This window comes from Hipposideros armiger, unplaced genomic scaffold, assembly GCF_001890085.2.
Source record: "Hipposideros armiger isolate ML-2016 unplaced genomic scaffold, ASM189008v1 scaffold_239, whole genome shotgun sequence".
NCBI classification, from domain to species: Eukaryota; Metazoa; Chordata; class Mammalia; order Chiroptera; family Hipposideridae; genus Hipposideros; species Hipposideros armiger.
The window spans coordinates 646579-668566 of record NW_017731589.1 but is presented as its reverse complement, the minus strand read 5'-3'; the positions used below and the strand labels follow the sequence as shown (position 1 = coordinate 668566).

At 55.3% G+C, this 21988-nt stretch overlaps 1 protein-coding gene across 2 annotated transcripts in view; it reads right to left on the bottom strand.

Moving 5' to 3' along the window:
* The window catches only part of AGAP3 (ArfGAP with GTPase domain, ankyrin repeat and PH domain 3), a 56605-nt gene that overhangs the window by 28712 nt on the left and 5905 nt on the right, over positions 1-21988 (bottom strand). Inside the window, exon 1 of one of the 2 annotated variants that reach the window (XM_019655369.1) lies at positions 21756-21982. The exons of the other annotated variant lie outside the window; for it this stretch is intronic. The gene's annotated coding sequence lies outside the window, so the exon portion shown is untranslated. Of the gene's footprint in view, positions 1-21755; positions 21983-21988 lie in introns of those variants that run through there. 2 annotated transcript variants of the gene reach the window in all.

Sequence of the window (21988 nt, the reverse complement as noted above, 5' to 3'; positions counted from 1 at the left end):
TGCTTGAGCACACGCTCCGCGGCCGTGACGGCTGCTCGCGCGCGGCGCACAGGGCGGCCTGCAGGGCGGGGGCGGCGCGGCCTGCCGGGGCGCCGTGCAGGTCCAGCGAGTCGCAGACGCTGAGGGCGCGGCGGCAAGCGGCGGGCCGCTCCCGGCTGCAGCTGTCCCCCGGCGGCCAGCCCCGCTCCATGGTTAGGGCCCGCGGACGGGGGCCAGGCCCATGGCGAGGGGAGCGGGGCGGGGCCCGGGCCGCGGCCGGGGCACACGGACCTCCGGCCTCTGGGCACCTGGCCTCGGCCGACTGAGTCCCTCAACTCCTCCGCCGCGCAGCGGCAAGTCCAGACCTGGAGAGGCCAGGAGCCAGCCCAGCAAGGAGAGAGAGGTAGCAAGCCCGGCCTGGAACACCCCGGAACGGCGGCAGCCAGCCTGCCGGGGCAGCCCCCGGAGTCCTTAGAAAACAGGAAATTCCAGCCCAGGGCTCCTCCTCGGATTGGGACAGGTAGGTGAGGAGCGTCATGAAGAGCAGGCCAAATAAATAACAGTCCTCAGCACACCACACGCCGGGCCCGTTCTGAACAGAAGTGGGCCCTTTGCTTTCTCCAAAGGAAGAACCAGAAAGTAATAAATACACCAGGGCTGGAATTAATAAAAGTGTAAATTAGTCGTCAGGAAGCAAGTCATATGCCCTCTCTGGGCCTCAGTCTCCGCATCTGTAACATGGGGAGCCTGAAGGAGGCGGTCCTATCTTAGTTTTCAGCTCAGTCGTTCTGAGGCTGGGAAACTCGAGAATCAGAGTTGCTGGATGCTACCGGCAAGCCGGCTGTTCTGTTAATGACTGAGACTGTCTTCTTCCTTGGCGATTATAAAATCATCTGGACCGGGTTGTGTGTCATCCTGCCTAAAGGCGGCGGAAAATCCAAACCTCTGGACCTGGCCATACAGCTCTGGATGAGGGACTTACTGAGTCCCTGAGGTCTCTGGTCTCCTGCTGCTCCTGGGTCTCACCTCCTGTCCAGAGGTTGTGCAGAGGTTGACTGGCCAAGCAGAGGGACAGCATTAGCTTGCAGTGATGGCTGGGGCACTGATGATGCCCTTTGAATTTCCCGAGTGCGGGCTGCAGCACGAGCCACTCATTAGATGCAGGGCTCTCCCCAGTCCTCCCCACAAGGCCCTGGAGATGAGCCAGTTTACCGTCATCCACAAGGACCCCAAGCAGATCAGGAGAAACCAGTTTAGGTAGTGGCAAGCATGAGGGGGCTTGCAATGCCTGGAAAGAGATAATGCTCCCAGGTTTTCTCCACCCCCAGTCCAACCCAATTCCCAACTCCCCTCTCAACGTTAGAATTCCATGGTCCTGGTCCGAAGCAAAGTACAAGATAAAAGTGGCACATTCCAGCGGGGGGCTGGAGTGGGGGAATGCCTGAGGAAGGCAGGGCCTCTCCATCCTAGGTGCTCCCACAGAAAAGAGCTGGAGACTGCCAAGTCCCGGGCTGGATCACCTGGAGAGGCCCCAGGGTGAATGCATCTTCTCCTGGGACTAGTTATTAACAGTAATGAGGGCGGCTTCTTCCACTCTGGGCGCACAGTCCCCACACAATAGATGGTTCAGCCGAAGGGCCTTTCCCAGGATCCTTCGGGCATGGAGACACGAACACGACCCAGGAATCCTGACTCACATTTCCAAGTTTAAGACTCCTACACTCAGCTTCCCATCTGCATGTCTTTCTCACACACATGGAATTACCCCTTCTCAAAAGAATAAGGCTAGTCATTGCAAACCCTCCCCGCAAGCCAATGAAAATACAAGCACAGGACAGCCGTCTGGGAGCCAGCTGGGGACTGAGAAGGAATAGTGGAACAAGGTGCCCGCAAGGGCATGGATGCTTTCGAACCAACTGGCTCTCCTGGTGAGAAAAGAGGATGGAATAGGAGGGGGAAAGGCCCCCAGGCGCGCGTGCACACACACACACGCACTCACACACACGCACGCGCGCACACACGCATGCACATGCACACACACATGCGCACGCGCGCACACACGCACAGGCTCAGGGAAAGTGGGCCTCAGGGACGCAGCGCGCCTGGTCCCAGAGGTGAAGGGATACCTCACGTTCTCAGAGCTGCCACTGCACCTGTAGAATCAGCCCAGGCAAAATGGTCAATTCCCAAACCTGAACAGCTTCCCCTTCCTCACTGGGCCGCCTCCTTCCTATCCCTTCTTCCCAGAAACTGTTCCTGACCCAGAGAAACTAGGCAGAGAAGGGCACCTGTCTACACGTAGAAGTCCCCAAGGCAGTCAAAGGCCCCAGAAAGGAGAATAACGCAGGCACACATCTCTCTTCATCGGCCTCAGCCCCGGCCAGGGACAAGGTCTCCGTGTTCTGTCTCCAAAGAGAAGCAGCAAACACAGGTCCTCTCAGCACAGCCCGACGGAAATGAGGGCTGCCCCACAAAAGCTCCAGGCTGGGACCACAGACATTCCATACCACCTGCCCTCACGTCAGCTGTTTCCCGGGTCACCAGAAACACGAGTGAGAGTCACCATGCAGGTTTCTGGGGGAATTAAAGCTGCAATGTCTTGCAAGGCCAGCAGTGAGCATTCTGAGTGAGGATGGACACGCAGGGAGCAACGTGCCGAAGCTGAGCCCCTCGCAGCCCCTCTTCTCTGAGGGCCCGGAGAACAGGAGAAGCAGCTGACTCTAGCCGCACCCCCTGCATGCTGAGCAGGACCAGCCACACAGACCAGCCTGGGCCTCAGATGGTCTGCCCCGGGTGTGCAATCGTGTGTCTGGGGACAGCGGGGATACGCTACTGACCTCCATCCGGGGAGCCAGGGTGCAGGAGAAAAACCTGGTGATGATGTGACATGTAAGGCACTGCAGAAACAGAGTCCTGGTCCTGAGCACGGGGAGAGGGCGGCCTCTGGCCCAGGAATCCCACGGAACCTGTACCTCATCTCCAGTCAAATATTTGCTGGGTGATCGGCTGATAAGTGCTGAGGTGTGCCCAGCAGAGGCCACGCAACCCACAGGGAGCCTGCGGACAGCCTGCTCAGAGGTGGGAAGGGCTACCCTACTGCTGAAACCAAGGGTGTCTGCGGGCGGCTCAGGGAAAGGCCTCGGCTGCTTCCCACAGCTCCAGCAGCCCCAGAGCCACAAAGCCCCCAAAGTGACACGGACTCCTCTTGCCCACAAGGTGGCAGCAAAACATCTTCCTGCAGCCCTGGCCGCCTGTGCAGCAAGAAGCAGGGGACTCCAGCCAGCAGCAACATGCGCAGGTCTCCAGTCCCAGGAGAAGAGGGGAGACTCAGGGCTGTCCACCCTGCCCCCGCCTGCCCCTAGCCTCCCCAACAACCAGCTACTGGTGCTAGGGGCCTGCAAGACTCTCAATGCTTTACAAGTGTCAGGCTGTCCACCGAAACCTCAATGTAGCAGCAGCAACAATGAACCTTCAAATTCCATCCTCAAACCACTCACCCCTCGTGTTCTCCGCCCTAACTAATGGCACAGATGCCAAGCTTTCAGGAGCGATCTCCCACTCCCTGCTCGCCACTCCCCCACATCCCATGGTGGGCAGCCCTGTGGGCTCCACCTCTTCGTGTCCAAAGTCCACTTCTCACCACCTCCTTAGTCCAGCCCAAGGCAAGCTGCCACCCTCCCCACCTAAACCCCCACTTGCCAATCCAGAAGTGACCTGGGCACTTCCCAGCCGCCGCCCCCTCCCCACCACTTGATGCAGAATGACACCAAGTTCCTTATCGTCCCCCGTGCCTCTTTGAGCTCACCTCCTGTAACTAACCGTCCTCCATTCCCCACCTCCATCAGCCACACAGCTTAGGGCCTCTCTGCTTGCTTGTGCTTCTGCTCATCCAGCTCCCCTCCCCTCACCAGCTGAGTGCCCAGCTGCTCTCTGTCACAACGGTCATCTAATGCTCATTATCCTCGGGTGTTTTTCTGGTGTGTTTAACACTCCCCCACTAGAACTCAGCCGGGCATGCAGGAGGCGTGCGATGATTCTGTGAGTGATTGAGTGAATGAATGTCTTTGCTGAGCATGAACTGTGCACCCAGACTTGTTCTCCTTGCGGGGAGGGAGGCAGGCTTATGAGATGGTCCCTGGCTGGGACGTCTGTTGAGGAGATAAACCATAGGCAAAATCATCCACACAGACCCCGAGTCGAGAGGTGGACACAGAATAATTTATACCAGTGTCAGCTCTCCTCAAATCAGACATCTAGTTGGACACTTCAGCAGTTCCACGTCCGCTCAGGCCTGTCCACTACTGGTCCCTCCATCTCTTCCCCAAAGGACCGCAGATTGGACCCCAGAGTTCCCAAACCCATTTAGATCACGACTTCTCTGAAAATTGGAGGAGCGCTGTTATGGGCTGATTTGTGTCACCCCAACATTCATATTTTGAAGTCCTAAACCCCCAGTACCTTAGAATGTGGCCTTATTAGGAAATAGGATGGTTGTACAAGTAATTGGCTGAGATGAGGTGGCACCGGAACAGGATGGGCCCCTAATCCCATATGACTGGTGTCCTTATACAAAGGGGGGATCTGGACAGAGACAGTCACACACAGAGGGAAGTCGATGTGAGGAGATGCAGGAAGACGGCCATCCACAAGCCACGGAGAGGGGCCTGGAACAGATAGATCCCGGCGCCTTCAGAGGAGCATGGCCCTGCCAACACCGGATTTCAGACTTACAGCCTCCAGGGCTGTGAGACTATACATTTCACTTGTTTTAAGCCCCCCAGTTTGTGGCACTATGTTACAGCAGCTCCAGGATATAAGCAGAAGCTATAGACACAAGGGGGCCCGGCAGGTATGACTACACAGAAACCAGCACCCCCCCCCCAACACATCCGGTTCCCAGATTCCCCTCCCCCCAGGACTGCTCAGAGGAGCCAGGGAACTGTGCCCCCCAACTCCCAAGTTCAGAGCATCAGAGAGCTCCCTAGTGGCTGCGTTCCCCTCCTCCCTATGGAAAAGCTGGGGATCAAAGGGGCCTGGATAGGCAGGTGGACAAAGGGAGGAAATCTAAACCAACCTCGGGAACAGCGTCATCCCAGCCCGGAAATGACCTTCTACCACCAAACTAGCTGCTCAATAGAGTGTCTTCATTTTTCTTTCTGTCCACAAATTCTGTGCTCGGCACAACAGTGGACAGGACAAGACCCTCCCCTGGAAGACTCAGTCCCTCTTTGCGTCGCCACTGGCCTCCTGACCTTGTCCCACCTTGCCACATTCTAGCACCCTGAGTGGGACCCAGACACACTGCTCCCTGCTCAGACCAGGAAACACCCATGGGGCCATCTGAGGACCAGGGGCCCTGCGCACGCCATGCTCTGTGGGGAAGTCCACGGCTTTTCAATAGCTCCCCCAAGGGGAAAAGGGAACCAGCGTGTGCGTATCTTCCCTGTGACCAGAAGGGCAGGGTGTAGACTGCAACTGCCACCTCACAGAGGGGGACTGGACTCAGAATGCAAAAGAGTGTACACTCCCTAATGGCACTTTGCCTTTTCATCCCAATCTTGACACGTTTCCTGCATTTCATACGTGTTTAAATGTTCTCTTCCTTCAAAAATGAACACACGGTCCAGCTTACATTCCATCAGCTAAAAATCTGCTTCTTCCAGCCCGACGGGCTACTGAAATGCTTTCAATTTATGGGACCTTCGTGCCTCATCAGCTGTATCAGCACTCTAGTTTACTTTTTGATCTTATTCTTACAAAAGTAAAACATTTGAATCGAGGGAAGATGCAGTTAAGTATTTAAATAATTGTACTAACTTTCTCCTGAGATGGGGGAGCTGCAGAAACGTAGCTGCTTCTGCCAGGTGGACCCCCACGCAGAGCTCAAGTACACATGCGCAAATTTGGGATCTCAAGAAAAAGGGGGCAGAGGGTCATGTACACACACAAAAAAGACTCGGGTGACTTGAGAGTCTAATGGACAAAAGTTTAAAAGTATCTGAATTCCCAGTACAGATTTTAAAAATGGGACAGTTAACTTCCCCAGGGGGAGCAGGCCTATACTGAGCCCGAGCCCACCCACTGCCCGCAGCATCCAACACACAGGCCCAGGTCCGGGGAACCCTTGGGATGGGCCCCAAATCCAAGGAAGTCACAGGGCCAGGCCCAGGTTGACAACAGCAGTGCCTGGACGTGGAGGCCGCCTCCCTCTACCCATGCCAGCTCAGGGGCAGTCTGCGGTCGTAAGTCAACACTCAGCTCATGCCAGCTGCCCCACAAAGCCCCAAAGAGTCTCTCAAACCTGGCGACCCCCTCTCAGCATCCCCAGCTCATCTTGTCTCTGCTGTAGCAGCTAATATCTGCTCTCACTGTCAAGGGCTCCTGGGCACACGCAGGATGACAGACACCTGACCCTGCAGCTCAGAGCCACCTCTGGTGCCCCACACAACCAAGGCAGCGGCCATATGGGACACCACTGGTCACTTAATGATAACAGCCACTTATAGAACACGATAGGCTGCACTCTGGACACTTTACACAAGTTGACCCATTTAACCCTCACAATAACCCGTTGAGAAAGCTACCGCTGATCTCCCCATTTTACAGATGGGGAATCTGAGGCACAGATGCCAAGTAACTTGCCTAGGTCACCAGCTAGTAAGTGGCAGAAGCTGGCATTCCAACCCAGGCCATCCAGCTGGCCCTGAGCCCGTGGGCCTCCCTGGCCTGGCGAGACGTCTGCTGACACAGGGCTAAATTCAGCCCACATTTCATCTTGCAGGCAGTCCCCGCCCATCTTCCTTTCCTCTTGTCCTGCTGCCCACATTGGGGTGGCCCAGTTGGCCTTCCTAGCAGGGGCCTTCACCCATCTTCCAAATAAACTCCTGCCCCCACTCCCACTCTCCCAGCCCTGGTTCCGTGTGAGAAGGGGATGCGCACACACACACAGAGGCTCAGGGCAGCTGGCGCCACCCTCCCGGGATCTGTGGCACTTACAAAGGAGAATACCTTGAATGATTACCTCTGACAGCAAAAAGGGACCTATTTGGGGCTAATGGGATCTTGGCAGAGCCACAGAGAGGCCGGGGCAGGCCTGCGGTCTAGGAGGAAAGGAGTGGGTAAGTCAGACCACCCTCCTGAACTGAAGACGCAAAGGACGGGGATGGGGCAGGGTCACAGGGCCACCCCAGATGCACAATTTCCTGCTAACTGCCACCACGTGTTTGGGGCCCCACTGATTCTCTCACTTCACAGAATGACTGAGAATCGGATCAGAACCTTGGTGCATTTTGGCGGTTGGGTTTAGGCTTTTATCTTAATTCTACTCTCATCTGCCTTTAGCCTGATGACTGCTGCCTGGGCCAGCCCATCAGCTCTCAGGCCTGGAGCCCAGGGCTACGCCATCACGGTAAACCAGTGTCAGGTAACCCTGGAGACCACGTGGGGGCCCACGGGAAGACATGATGGAAGGAGCTCTGGGGCTGGCAGTGGCCTTGTCCTCGCTGGGCTGCCAGGCCCTCAGCTGTGAGACGTGAAGGGCCAGGAGCTCTCCAGGAAGTTGGCAGAGCTGCTACCTCTGCGAACTTACAAGGCCAGAGTCAGAGCCAATCAGGAGGCCCCTGGAAGGACCCCTCCCGGAGAACCAGGAGCGCGGGTCCTTAGTCTGTCAGCAGCAACTGTGTGCGGCCAGTCTCAGCCGCCAGGCACGGCTGGCTAATGACAGGCAGTGGCAGAGGTGGCGGGGTCCCTGGTAACCTGGTAACCGATTGCAAACGGCCCGTCCACCGCCTTACAGCCCCAGCAGACAGGTCTCCCTATCCTCTCCCCCGCCCGCCCGCACCATCAGCTGTGCTCCTCTGTGTGCCCTCCTTACAGCCCACCTCCTCCCTGCTGAGCCCTCATGGTGCAGGGCAGGGAGGCCTCGGAATGAACCAGATAGGAAGCTGTGTGGGGCTTTGGGAAAGGAGCAGGCAGGAAGCAACATGTAACAAGGCTCGCGGAATTACAGGACAGGAGACAGAAGGTCAATAGATCGAACTAGATAAAATAGAAAATCCTAAACAATAAAAAAATTGTAAAAACCCTAATGGAAATACAATTAAAGGGAAATCCACACCTGGAAAAACAAAGTATGTCCACGGGCTAACATCACTCATCATTAATACTGGCAGACCTTGTCTTACGGCACTTTGCAGATACTGCGTTTTTTATCAACATCGAGGCAAGACCCTCCACCAGCAAAAAGATTACAACGCGCTGAAGGCTCAGATGCCGGCTAGCATTTTTTTAGCAATGAAGCATTTTTAATTATGGTACGTAGTTTTTTTAAACACATAATGCTATTGCACACTTAACAGACTACAGTAGAGCATAGACATCACTTTTATATGCTCTGGGAAACCAGAAAACTCGTGTGGCTCGTTTTATTTTGAGACTGGGAGGCCTGGTGGTTGTCTCCTTAACATCGCTAACAGCAGGGCCCGACGGGAAGCCACAGGAGGTGCTCCTGTCGAAGGGTTTCGCCTGGGGCTCATCTTCAGGTCATGGGCAGGACTGGGGATGGACAGACAAGCTCAATAACGCCAAGTGGCAGCAGCCGCTGAACCCAGAGCACCGAACATTCTACAACAAACGTGGCCTGGACTCTTCAAGAGTCGGCGTCACGGGAAAAAGCATCACGATGGCTCCCGTTCCATCCTGATCGAGAAAACCAAAAAGGTTAGACAAGACATTTTGGGGATGACTGAGGAAATGTGGTTATAGGTGAGCTATTAAATGTGAGAGAATTCTTGTTGGTTTTCATAGGTGTGATACTGGTATTATGTCGTGCAGAAGGCTGTCGTTCTTAGGGAATGTCTGCTGAAGTGCTTAGGAGAGAAATACCACCATGTCACCATGCCTACAGCTCCTGACCATTATCACTGCCAGAAAAATGTGTGTGTGAGAGGGAGCGGGGAGAGCGAGACAGAAAGCAAACAGGGTAGAACATTAACGAGGAGTCCTTCAAGGTAGTCATTTTTCAAAATAAAAAGCTGGGGGAAAACCTGTCAGTCTTTTTCTCTATCAATTCTGGGCTTCCTGTCTGGCTTAAGAGGATCCCTCTTATCCTAAGATGAGACAATATTCTAATTTCCTCCTGTGTTTTTTAAAGTTTTCTCTTTTCCGTGGTGCAATAGCACACGGCAGCTCGGAGCACAGGCTCTGAGACCAGACTTCCAGGCTTCAGGTCCTGCCTCTGCCATTATTAACGAAAACTTGGGCAATTCCTTTATATCTCCGTGCCTCGGTTTCCTCATCTGCAAAACGGGGAATGATAACAGTGACCCTGTAGGGATGTCCCGAGAGTTACGTGCAAGCGTGTAGGGCAGAGGTCGGCACATAGGAGCACCAACAGGAAGTTCCTCTCTGAGATTTCAAATCTGATCCCGCCACCCTTAGCTCAGAACCCTGCAACTCCCTGTCACCCACAGCAAGAGCTGTCAATCTTGTGACATTTGCAGCACAAACACAAAGTGCTAGAGTGTGGGGTGGCACGTTTGAAGAGCTTAGAAACACTACGCCGGCAATTTCCATAATGAAATCACTACTCCAGTAAAACAGCGTCTCATGGTGCCGATCGAAGCAGCCAGCTTGCCGCAACTTTCACGTGGTCGGGTCACTGTGTAGGAACCGGACTACAGCCCTGGGCTCCCGACATGCTCTTTCGGTAAACACAGTGTTTCTTTGGTGCCAATCCAACATTACCCAGCCCCTGGGCAAGGGGGCCGCACTTCTGGGCCCTCACACACGGCCCACTCCCAGCTCAGCTGCCTCAGGCAGCACTGTAACCTTTATCTCACTTGTCACAGAAATAAATTTTACCCTTGATCAAGTGTGGGGGACACTGTGGGAAGGAAGCTACGGCATGCTGAGTGAGGAAAGCCCAGCCGTGACCACTCCCCCAGAACCCCAATTTAGAAGGGCCTCACCCTCCTCCGGCCTCACCCCTAGCCCATAGCCGGTCACTCCACTCCCCTACCTGGACTGTCCACCTCACTTTCAAGGTGAGAGGGCCGGGATGTCCTAGCCTCTCAGTCTTGAGGACAGATTTTCTTTCACCACCATGAGGAAATCTCAGTGTCTGTCCCTCACATCTTAGAGAAAGAAGACCCCACACTCCAGGGATGGCCCACAGCCGCCCCTCACCCCTGGATGGGTCTATACTAAGCTGTTTGGACTTGGATTGGGATCTCACCTGTCCCTCCCCACCCCACACAGAGAGGGCACTTTGGTGTGGGGACCGGCTTCCTCCTCTCGGAGGAGCAAAGGCCTCCTACCCCCATCACCCTCTCTCCCCGCCCCAGCAGCGAGGGTCACACAGCCTGGGCCAGGAACCGGCTCCTCACCCATGTCTACCTCCCTGGGCCTGGCAGAAGGAGGGCCGCTTCCACACTTCCCAGGGAAGCTTGCTCACCAGACAGGCAGCTGGTTTGCAAGGCCTTGAGCCAGCTGACCTGTCAGAAGCAGGAGCCAAAAAGTGGGACACCCGTGTTTTCAGGGACTGCCCAGCTCTGACCCAGCTCTGACCCCTCGTGGAGGAATGGGAACTCCGAGAGGAAGGACAGAGAACTTGGCGCACTGCCACCCTCTCCCAGATCACCTCAGCGCCGGGGCTGGCTGGCCACTCAACAAGCGCCAGCAGCTGGGCCCAAGCCAGAGCGCCCGCCCATCTCAAAGCCTCAAGCAGGAGGGCCCTCCCCACCCTCCTGCCAGAGGGAAGACCCAGGCTCAGAAAGAACATCTGGCTGCACCATGGGCGGCCTCCCCTGCCAGCCCCGGCACCTGTGCTGGCCCCAAAGCTCCACCTCAGGCACCTGCAGCCACCTGCTGTCTGCTCTTTGAGGCCAGCGGGGTCCCCCTGGCTAGGAGGGGGCCTATGACAGCACTATGGCCCTGGAGCGGGGCAGAGCAGCATGATATGGGCGGAGGACCCCGAGTGACCTGTACCCAACAGGGTTCCTGGGCTGGTCACTGGTCAAGCATTATCTGCCAGGCCGGCACTGAGCTGGGGGCTCAGGGCTCAGCGTTCAGGGGCGAAGCAGTGAGCGAAGCAGACACCAGCTCGTGACAAACGCCAGCCAGGGGAAGAGCACCGACTGCTCCAGCCCCATGAGGGACCAGGCCAAGGCGGGCTGGTGAGGCAGGGCACCCGACAGACCACGGCCTCGAACCGGAAAGGTGGGCCTGGAGCTGGACAGAGCCAAGCTTAGCTCCCACCTTGCCAGGTGCCTCAGCGAGATACTCTCCTCACAGGTAAAGGGCAGTAACATCACCTGGAGGGGCTCAGGGCTCACCGAGGGATGCGCAGGGCCCCAGGGCCACAACCAGCAGGGAGATGGGGACCCAGGAAGGGACGACAGTCTATTAACGGTTCGGGACAGCGTCTATCTCCCAGTAGTGACAAGGCTCGGGGAAAATGAGAGCTCTACGAGGTGGTGACCTCTGCGTTGGCTGAAGGGGCCTCAAGACATCCCATCCAAGATGTCACTAAGGACATGCTACAGGTAGAGGGCTGCCCAGCCCAGCCCAGCCCATCCGCAGGTTCCCTGCTGACTCCCTGGACAAAGGTTAACATGAGGGGGTTGGTAAAAGGTACCAGCATTTATTGCTGCCATATAAGGGGATGGTCCTGCCTGGGCAGGCAGGCTCATAGTTATCTCCTCTCCAAGCAGGGGGGAGGGGAGGGGGGAAGTCCTGATTTCACTGCAGAGAAGACGGCTGAGAGACAGCGCAAGACCAGCTTAGGGCTACTGGCTAAGGGAGCTGCCTTCTGTGCCACACGGTTTCCAATAGTATGCGTATGGTCACAAACTTCCTGCACTTATTCATATATATATATATATATATATATATATATATATATATATATATATATATATATATATATATATATATATACTGAGCATGAATTAAACACGAAACCAAAAAACTTACAAAAACAGCCCCTGCCTAAAATGCCAGGATGGGGTGAAGGGAATATTGTGACACTTGCTGGTGACATGTGACATCCTGGCACCACTGCTGTGGGTCATGGCTGGGGGGAGGTGATTAGCAGGATGGCCCAGCCCACCTCTCCTCTGTAAGCTGGAAGGAGGTCACCAGGATACAAAAAGGCCTGGGGGCCTAAGCAGGCCCTGCTGCTAAAACTGACATTTGAGTCCTCTGGATGTCATGTCTACCCTCTCCTGCCTGCGAAGGGAGGGTGGGGTTGGCCCCCCTCTATCTGCACTGCTGCCCGGGCTGCATAATCAGCACCCTATTCCCGGAACCGTCTGCTCCTCACAAGCCAGTACTTTATCTGATCTGCAAAGCAGATGAGGAGAAGGCCACCAGGCCTCTGATTGTGCTGTTCGTACTAGTCCAGCAACAGGCTGGCGCGCCAGCACGTCCATCGGGGGTCAGGCCCACCAGCACTTGAGAACTCGCAGGCCAATCCCACAGCAGACAGGAGCGGGGAGAACGGACGTGGCCTTTCCCTGCCCGCCTTTCTTTTCCTCGCCCTAATGGAAGATTATCCTCCAGGCAGGAGAGGGACGGGGGAGGGGGAGGGGACACTGGTAGGGCAGGAGCAGCCACTTGAGATGAAACCACCAAACCAAAGTGACATGAGACACACTGAGGCCTGTGCCTACCCCATCAGTAACCAAGACAGACTAACAAGGGCCCACGACGTAGTCCCCCAAACATGGATACTCTCATCCATCTTGCAAGAGTGGGGCCTGGGCCTGCTCCCACCTTCTCTCCTGGAGTACAATGGTGTGAATTGTGGTTCCCAAACCGGGAGCGTGGGAACAGCTGACATGAACAAGTTTTGTGGTTGACCCTTCACAACAGTAGTTGTACTTCCAGATTGTAAGAAAATCCACAGTGACAAAAAGCCACTGTGGGGCCGGCCGAGTGGCACATTGGTTAAGAGCTGGCTTGGGACGCCAGAGGGCCCCGGTTCGGATCCCACATATGAGGGCCAGTGACACTGCCCTCTACAGCTAAGATGATGAACAACAGCTCAACCTGGAACTGGGGGGCTGTGAGTCGCCGGTGACTCGGCGAAGGCTGCAGCCCCTGTGGCAGTGGGTTGCCATGGGCTACCGTGTGTAGCCAGCAGCCAGCGTGAGCGGCCAGCAGCCGCAGTGAGCAGCCGTCCAGAAGCCAGCGACTGATCTGCCTCGCCCGGGAAGAGCGCAATGATGGTGCCAACTTGGGCCAGTGAAGCAACGTCCTCCACAACTAGACTGAAGAACAAAAGGATAGCAACTTGTCTGTTCCCCTTCCCCCAATTCCCCAGCACTGTTCCCATTCCCCCAATTCCCCAATAAAAATCTTTAAAATAAAAAAGCCACTGTGAATTCAGGGACAGTTTTTAATGGATTTGTCTGCCATCAATCACCACGGCCGTAGCAGTCTCTCAATACATGAGTGTTTGTTGAATGACTGAATGAAGTGGCAGCACATACGTGAAAGGCACATTCCTTTAAAATTTTAAATACTTTAGAATGGTGAGTCAATACTTTAGAAAGGATATGCCTCGCTATTCAAGTTTTACAACAAACAGGTATTTTGTTATAGGCTAAAATTAGAGCTGTTCCTCCAATATCATAGCCACTGGCCACGTGCAGCTACTGAGCACTTGAAATGCAGCGAGTCCAGATGGAGAAGTGCTGAGGGTGCGAAATTCAGGGTGGAATATGAAGACTGAGTATGAAAAAAGAATGTAAAATATCTATTCAATAATGTTTCTATTGATTATATGTGGAAATGATACAACTGCAGATATGTTGAGTTAAATAGAATACATTATTACAATCAATTTCACCTTTTTCTTTTTTAACTTTCTTAAGATGGCTATTTGAAAAATGTACACGCGACTTACATATGTGCCAAGTTAGAGGAAACACTTTCTTCAACAGGTGTGCGTCACACAGGGTCCACGCCCATCAGCTGGACCTCCAGGTAAATCCCGACTTGGCACCCCTGCCCCGGGGCCTGCCCAGCTTACACCAGCTTACCCCAACTCTGCCACTCCAGGTTCTCGCTCAGGTCCAGGAAGCACAACTGCAGGCACCACCGCTGTGGCCCGTGCAAGGCACACTCACACACACGCCCCTGTCCTCACCATCACCCTGCAAAGTGAGCACTGCCTCCTAGTGTATGTATAGGTAGAAGGGCCGCGACCACATGCAAGCACTTCCCAGGGGCTGCTGTTGGTCTAAAAGCTTCACACGCATTAACTTACTGTACTTCATTCTCACACCTATACCATGAAATGGGTGACTGTTAGCCTTGTTCTAACAACAAGGAAGCCAAGACACAGAGAGGTTAAGGAACTCACCCAAGGTCACAGCCACTAAGTGGAAGGTCTGGGATTCAAATCCAGGCAGCCTAGATCCATACAGGCTCTGACAGAGGAGAATGATGCCCTGACTTCATTCCGTCACATCACCCACTGTAAAACAGTCTACAACGACCTAGAAGCAATAACTAAGCAGAGGGGGCTTCAGAGCCGTCCAATCTTCACAGCTTTTTATCAAAGGCTTTCAGGACTTCATTTAGAGATGATTTAATACCAACAACAAAAAATCCTCTGGGCAAGGAAGTGCATGGTTCCAGTCTCCCAGCCTCCCCGGCCCCACCACACACCAGACACACACACACAGAGGCTGTGACTGGGCTCCAACCCCACTCTGTCAGCTTGGGCTCTGGGTTTACACGCCATCGATATATCCAATTAAAAGGCAGAGGAGAAACTGCTATAGGCAGGCACACCAACAGTGAAAAGGAGGGGCACTGATTGAAAAGGAGAAATAAAAATACACATCGCAAACAGGCACAAAATCAGCACAGACACCCCCCTCTAAGACCCTGTGGTGTGGGGTCACTCTTCTCAGGGGCCCAGGAGGCCAAAGTGCCTGACACACTGACACGGTGCTTACCTCCAGCAAACAGAAATGTACATTTCCAAAAAATCTGTATTAAGAGATGAAAATTGTCTTACACGCAATAAAATAAAGAGTAACAAACCAAGAAGAAAAATAAACAAAATACAGAATTAGACAAAATAGAAATGACCAAAAAACAACAGTGAAAATCATTTCATCTTTTTTTTTAACCTATCAGGCGGGCAGTGGGGGGCCAGGGAACAGGTGGTTTCTGCCCCTGGAACTGGGAAGGGCCTTCCTGGAGGCAGTGTTGCGGTGTGGAGCACAAGCCCTAAAAACACGTACATCCCAAAGTCTCACCATTTTCTTCTTCTTGGGGATCTGTCCAAAGGAAACGACCAGACAAGTGTACAAAGATCTACGTCCAAGGAGACGTGTCATAAACTGACATTTTTACATAGGGCAGCACGCAGCCTTTTAAAATGACGAGCATTCGCTGTGTGCTTACTTTGTGCCAGGCGCTGCAGGAAACACCTTACACGCACGACCCCTCACACCTCAGCACAGCCCTACAGGTAGGTGGTTATTACCCCTTCATCTCAAACAAGGAAACTGAGGACCAGGCAGCACGTGTCACAGTGCTGCATGCAAGAAGCTGGCCTCAGAACATGGCAGCAACTGAAGCCTTACTCCCTGGACAAGCCGGACCCAAGGCCAGAGAGCCAAGACTGAGGGGGTTCAGAGACGCGCGTGCTGGGTCAAGGTAAGCTGCAGATACAGATAGAATGGGATTCCAGAAGCCAGGACAGAGCAGAGAGTGTGCGTGTGCGTGTGCGTGCGTGTGTGTGTATTTATGTGTCTTGTCTGAGTTCTCACAGCCAGTCAGAGGCAGAAGAGGAACGAAAACCTAGGAATCCTGACACCCTGTCAGAGTGCTGCCAGATCAGGAGACGAACCCTGGGGCCTTTTGTGAATCCGCGACTCTGCTGGTTCCCCTTCTCCCGATAGGGAGTTTTCCACAAAACCCCACCTTTGCTGTGAGATGCCAATAACCTCACAGTGATCACATAGTAGCTGACAGCAGATACACGTAGGATGGGAAACGGTCCGGAAGGGCGCCCATCAGACAGCCAACATAGGTACCCCTGGGCGGGGAGGGGGGGGGCCCAGGCAGGGTACACACATTTCTCCTGCATCCTTCCACATTTCAATGTTACAACAAGCATGCATTATTTTTGTCATTTAAACATATATTTAAACTTTAACAATGTTTAAATACTTGGAAGTATTTCTTGATCAAGCACCTATCTAGTATACATACACACTATCCATGCCCAGGCCACTCACAGAAGGGAGACGCACCTTCAAGGGCCACGGTCCAGTGGGGACTCGAGACATCAGAAGACAGTTAGAACAGGATAGAAGAGCCCCAAGTCGGCCTTAAGTTATATTCTAAACGTTTCCAAAGGCTAAACTCAAGGTCAAAAGCATCCCTGAGAGGCACCTTAGAAGGGCTGACTGGGGTCTGGCCTGGCCCACCAAAGCTCATCTGTCCGTCCGCGGAGGGGAAAAGCGCCACCTGGAGCTGGAAAGCCAGGCGAAGCCCCTGGGTCTCAGGAAGGCCTCCGGCTAAGTCCTAGGCTCTCTCACTTACAAAGTGGAGATGATACCTGCATGTCTCGAAAAGAGCCTGTGGGAAAATAAACGGTAAGCCGCAGTGCAGCAAAGGCCTGTGACAGCCTCCAGCGGGCAGGCAGAGGAATGCTAATGGGGAAATGCTGCACAGCACAGTGTCTCCCTCCTCAAAGCAGGAGTCCCAGGTCGCGTCCCTTCCCCGCTCTCCTCTCACACCCTCGTGCTCCAGGATCAGCTGCCTGCCCCTTACCCCTTGGCCTGCACAGTGGAAGTCAGCCAGAGGCCAGGAAGAATGCAGTCTGGTTAAATGGATTTCAGGTTATCTGCATAGTAAAAAGAGAATAAGAACAAGCCAGGGTCCAGGCGGGGGTTCAGGTGATGCTGAATAGTGAGTGACCCAGGAACTTTACGGGCCCTGCCTGCCTCCCCCAGGCCTCCCCCAAGCTAATCCCACTTTGCAAGAGCATCTTCCCTTCCAGTCCTCCGGAGGCTCTGAGGCAGAGGCTGGCTGACAGCTGGCAGGGAGGGCTCCCAGTGCACAGACGCGTGTGGACAGTCAGAGCTCATGATCTGCTCCGCCCACTTGCTCACCCTCTGATCCACCCGGCAGGCTGCAGACAGAGCTGCAGACAGAGCGTGTGTTCCCCCAATGCAATGCGCGCTCCCCCCCACCCCCGGCCTGAACCCTCCTCCCATGACAGCCCGACTCCTGCAGGATTTAAGTGCCATCTCAAACGGTCTCCTGGAACGTGGCAAGTGGTGAGGTGTAAATGAATCAAAAAGGATAAAGCATTCAAACTCCGGAACCAAGGTCCTCCTGCCTGTCCCCTGTGGACTCAATGCCCCAGCCGGGTGCTCCTTAAGCACCACGCTAAGGGGTCACTCTCCCCTGCCATCTTTGTAAACCTGTTCCCTCTCCTGGACCCCATGCCCAGCACTCACTTTCAATTAGAGAAAGCAATGGTCAAGTAAGTGGTAGGCACTACTAGCCATGAGATACTCAGCAACAAGGACTGTCTTGTTTGTGGGGTGTCTCCCACCTGGCAGTGAATGAGGACTGAACTGGTTGGGGGGGGACTCCTCACTGCCACCTGAGGTCCTGCAGCCTGAGGTCAGGCTGGGGTGGGTCTGTCCATCCCCGTCCTCTGACCTTGAGGAAAAGGGTCTTGCCGAGTCTTCCCCAGTCTCGAACCTCTGCCCTGATAGTTTTAAAATCTGGGTTTATTCCTGCCACTCCCAAGCCCCCTCTCGCACCTCCTACAGGCTGATGGCTCACCTTTAGGGTCCAGAGTGCCAGCACAGCCTCTCCTCTCCCCTTCTCCCCTTCCTTCTTGACTTCCACTGTGCTGATACAACTGGGCCACACAGTAAGAGCTAAATAAATGTATCTGGAACAAATGCGGCTCTCCCTGGCCACTAGCACCCACAAAGGATATCCTCTTTTTCAGAATTCCTAGAGCTCTTTTGTGCAAAGTCCTAAATAGGCAACCAGCCTCCTACCAGGCACTCATCCCCTAAACCAGCTAATTACCCTGAGGAAGTTACAATCGCAGATCCCACAGGTGAGTAATTATCACCACGTTGGGGGATACCCACTCAGAGGAACAGGCAGAAGGGACAATTAGCTCAGGAGAGAGCCTCCCTGTCTCTGTCTATAATTTTCCTCTCTGCATCTCAGGGCTCTTGCTGGATCTAGTCACAGGACACATTGAGGATAAACTCTAAAACCCCAGGAAGAGTGTGGTTGCTGAGCCCCACTGAGCCCCCACCCCAACACGCCCGCCCACAGCTCAGTGTCCCCCTCTCTCTCTAGCCTAGATTTGAACCCACAGCAAAACCTGCACCTCTGGGGAGTGTTACCAAGCCCTGAGCCCATGGAGACAGGAAGTGCATGAAGAGTGAGGTGAAGGTGGGAACAAGCCAGCGGCCACTGGGATGCTCAAAGGAACCTCACTGTTTAAAAGGATCCTGGGGGAAAACAAAAGGGGACAGGAACAAGTCACCCAGTTGACAGAGCCCGGCTCCTGGGCACAGTCGTGGCCACGTGGCACACCCGTGGCCATGGTCCACTTCCAGGGCCTCCCTCCCTCGGGGCCCTACTTGCCCTCCTCTCAGGCAGATCTCCTCAGGGGTGCACGTCTTCTCAGGGATGAGTCTGCCTTTCCAGACCACCTGCTGGGACCCCAAGGGCTGCTTCTCCCAACAGCTCACCCAGCTCCTGCTCACTTGGCCCAGCTCCCTGAATTCCAGGTGCACAGGCTGTCCCCCATCTGGCCTGATGCCCAGTTCCTCTGCCACCTTCTTTCTGGGACACAACAGGAAACCCCTGCAAGCAAGTAGCAGAGTCCCGAGAGCTCCTCTCCCTGCAACCTCCTGCCTGAGGCCCGTAACAATCCCTGGCTGACCAGCTTGGATGCCTCAGTTTTCCCACCAGGGAGGTAAGGGGGCTCAGAGGCTCTGCACATGATGAGCTTTCCTTCCCCCATCCCAGCTCCTGGTTACGTGTCTTTCATTCCTTAGGACCCAAGGTAGACACGTTTTCTCCTTCCTTGGCCTTGGGTGGGAAAAGGAACTTTGAAAACGGACTGCCTCCTCTCAAATCCTGTCCTGAAACCCCAGAAAGCTGAATGTTACTTGGCTTCCTCTTGCCCTGGCCATGGGGTCAGAGGTGACTGAAAGAAGCAAGGAGAGGGCGAGAGGGCAAGGTGCCACTGTGCCGCCTCAGTCCCAGACAGATCCTGACATCTCCCAGGTCACCTTCAGAGCTGGGGCACATAAACCTTTCACTCAAGTATTACCGGAATGAGACAGAGGCTTATTATACACCAGAAAATGTCATCTCTTCCCACTAAGAGGCTCATCCCTAGTAAACACAGGATCGGGCCTCCCGGCGACGAGTGTGTTTATATAACAGCCGCAACCCAGGTCTGCTGGGCCCTGGCAGGGGGGGCTCAGTCAGGCTCAGAGTGAGCAGGGAATTGCCCAGGAGGCTGATCCCCCCTTCTACCACCAAGAAAGAAGGTGGGGCCGCTGCTTTGCAGGACAGCAGCGATATGGTTTCGCAGATAGAGAAAGGATATAGGGCAGAAGCAGAAGGAGGTTTCTGGAATTTTTTTTTTTTTATGCCTGCCTACAGCAGAAAAGCTGGGGCGACAGAAGTGGGAAAGCAGGGGTGAGATGGGTAATAAAAATGGGTTCCAGGCGAGAGGTTGGGAAAAAAGGGGGAGAAGGAAGAAAGAGGTGGGAGGCCTCGCCAAGAAAGAACAGGGAAGCAGGGATCAGGAAGGCTGACAACGGATGTGTGAGGAGCAGCTGGGCCTGGTGACAATGAGACATCAGGTCCCAGGATTCACGAGGGTGATACCAAGATCCCAGGCTAAGAAGACGGAACATGGGGTACTTCCAAACCGCAGTGGGGAAGTTGGTCACAGGGGAGGGCTCTAAGAGGGGAAATATGCCTGTCGTGTTGAATTTAAGACCAGGGTGAAAACCCAAGTGCGACCAGCAATCATGGCCTTCACATCACAGAAGACGCCTGGCCAGAGGTGCCCTGAGCTGTGATGGGCTAAGAGGGTAATCACTGATAGAGTTAGATGTGAAAGCCTGATTCCTGCCTCTCCTTGCCCTGCAAAGAGCTCTGTGGTGCAGATGTCTGCCCTCACCCCTACTGTGGCTGTCCCACCAAGTCTGGTCACTAAAAGGGGGGAGCGTGGGGAAGCGTGGGAGATCTGGGAGCTGATCAGGAACTTCCTTCAAAGGGCAGTGAGGCTGCAGGGAACAGGGAGCGGCAGCGCTCCCCGCCCCACCAACTTTAGATCTAGGAGGAAAAATTGGTCATCTCTCTTTGGGGCTCCATGCTCACACAAATGCCATCTCCAGGTCCCCAGCCACATTGGTGATTCAGGCCATTTACTCAGATCCATGTTAATGAGTTTTTTTCTGTCACCTAATTAGTTCACAATGAACTCAGCCTTGAGAGAAAAGAGAGGAGAGAGGGGTGGAGAAGGACAGAAGGAAATCGGACTGGGATGTCACAACAAAAGGGCAAGACCCCATCTCCAATGGGGTTCTCTACTCCCCAAAAGACCTGATGCTTCTTCCCCAGCTATGAGGACCTTCTAAAGCAGAAAGGGGGTGGTCAGGTGAAGGAGCCCCCAGAGCCTCACACAAGGAGATGAAGGCGGGAGTGAGGGCCTAACTGCGGCCCAAGAGGAGGACAGGTCCCTGCTAACAATTCCATGTCATCAGCAAGAAGCCTTGCACTCTCCCTGCATTTCCACTCAGGCCAAACCCACCACCTGCTGGTGGGCGTCCCTCTTCAAATGGAACTGGAGGAGGAAGCAGATGGCTCAGGGCGAGGCCCATCTGCCCACTGGGCACTCAAAGGTCACCATGCCACTGGGGTGCCTGCGGGTGGTGCTGGCCCTCACACCAGGGGGTCGTGGAGCTTCTGCCTGCAGCGTGCACCCACTTCCTCCGCCCCTAGATAGCTAAAGTCCAGGGTCCAAGAGCCTAGAAAAAGGAGCGAAGAGAAGAGCAGTGGCTAGGGGTTCTGGTACCTGACGCCCCGCGCCATGTCCCTGGAAAGCAGCGGCGGGTGCCCGGCGCAGGCGCGGATGGACCGGCCGGCGCCTCCCACGCGGTCGCTGCGCGGTAGCCCCTTGCCAGGCCCGGCCCGCCCGGCCTCGGCAGCATGCGAGATGTGCGTCGGGAGAGGGCGCCGCGGAGAGCGCCACCCTTCGGGGCCCTCGGGCGCTGGGCCCGGGAAAGCTGCCATCCACTAACGGGAGGCTCCGATCCCCGCCCTGCCGCGGGGCACAGCCCTGGCAGCAGCTGAGACGCCTCTCGGGCAGCGGCCCCACCTCCCGGCCCGCCGAGGCCCTCCGCCGCGCCCACCCTCCCCGGCCACGCCTGACCAGATCTGGCTCAGCCCCCCGCCCCCCGCCGCACCTCTGCGGCTCTGAGCGCACCCGTCCCCAGAGCGACACCACCCTCGAACCCTGGAGCACTAAGAACAGAAAATGTGTCCCCTGGCGCGAGACTGGCTCTCAGCCCCAAAGTGTCCCCAGACGAGATATGGCGAAGCCTGGACGCCGGCTCTGCAGTGCCTGGCGTTCAGCACCCCGCGTGGCCCGGACCTCGGGCGCGCGAGGACCCCCGAAGGGGACAGCGTAGTAGGCCGGGCCCGCAGAGCCCCCGGAGCCACCGCGCCCCGGCTCCACTCACCCTCGATGGAGATGACGTGCTCCCGGATCTGGTTCTGCAAAGCCAAGTCCTCGATGCGCTCGATCAGGTCGTAGATGGCGTAGATATTGGGATGCACGGACTCGAAGCGCTGGATCTCGGCCCGGATGGCCGCCGAGTTGGAGAGCGCGAACTGCTGGGGGGGCCCGCCAGCCAGCTGCTGCGAGGGGCCACCGCCGCCCCCGGCCCCCGGCCCCGCGCCGCCGAACTGCCCG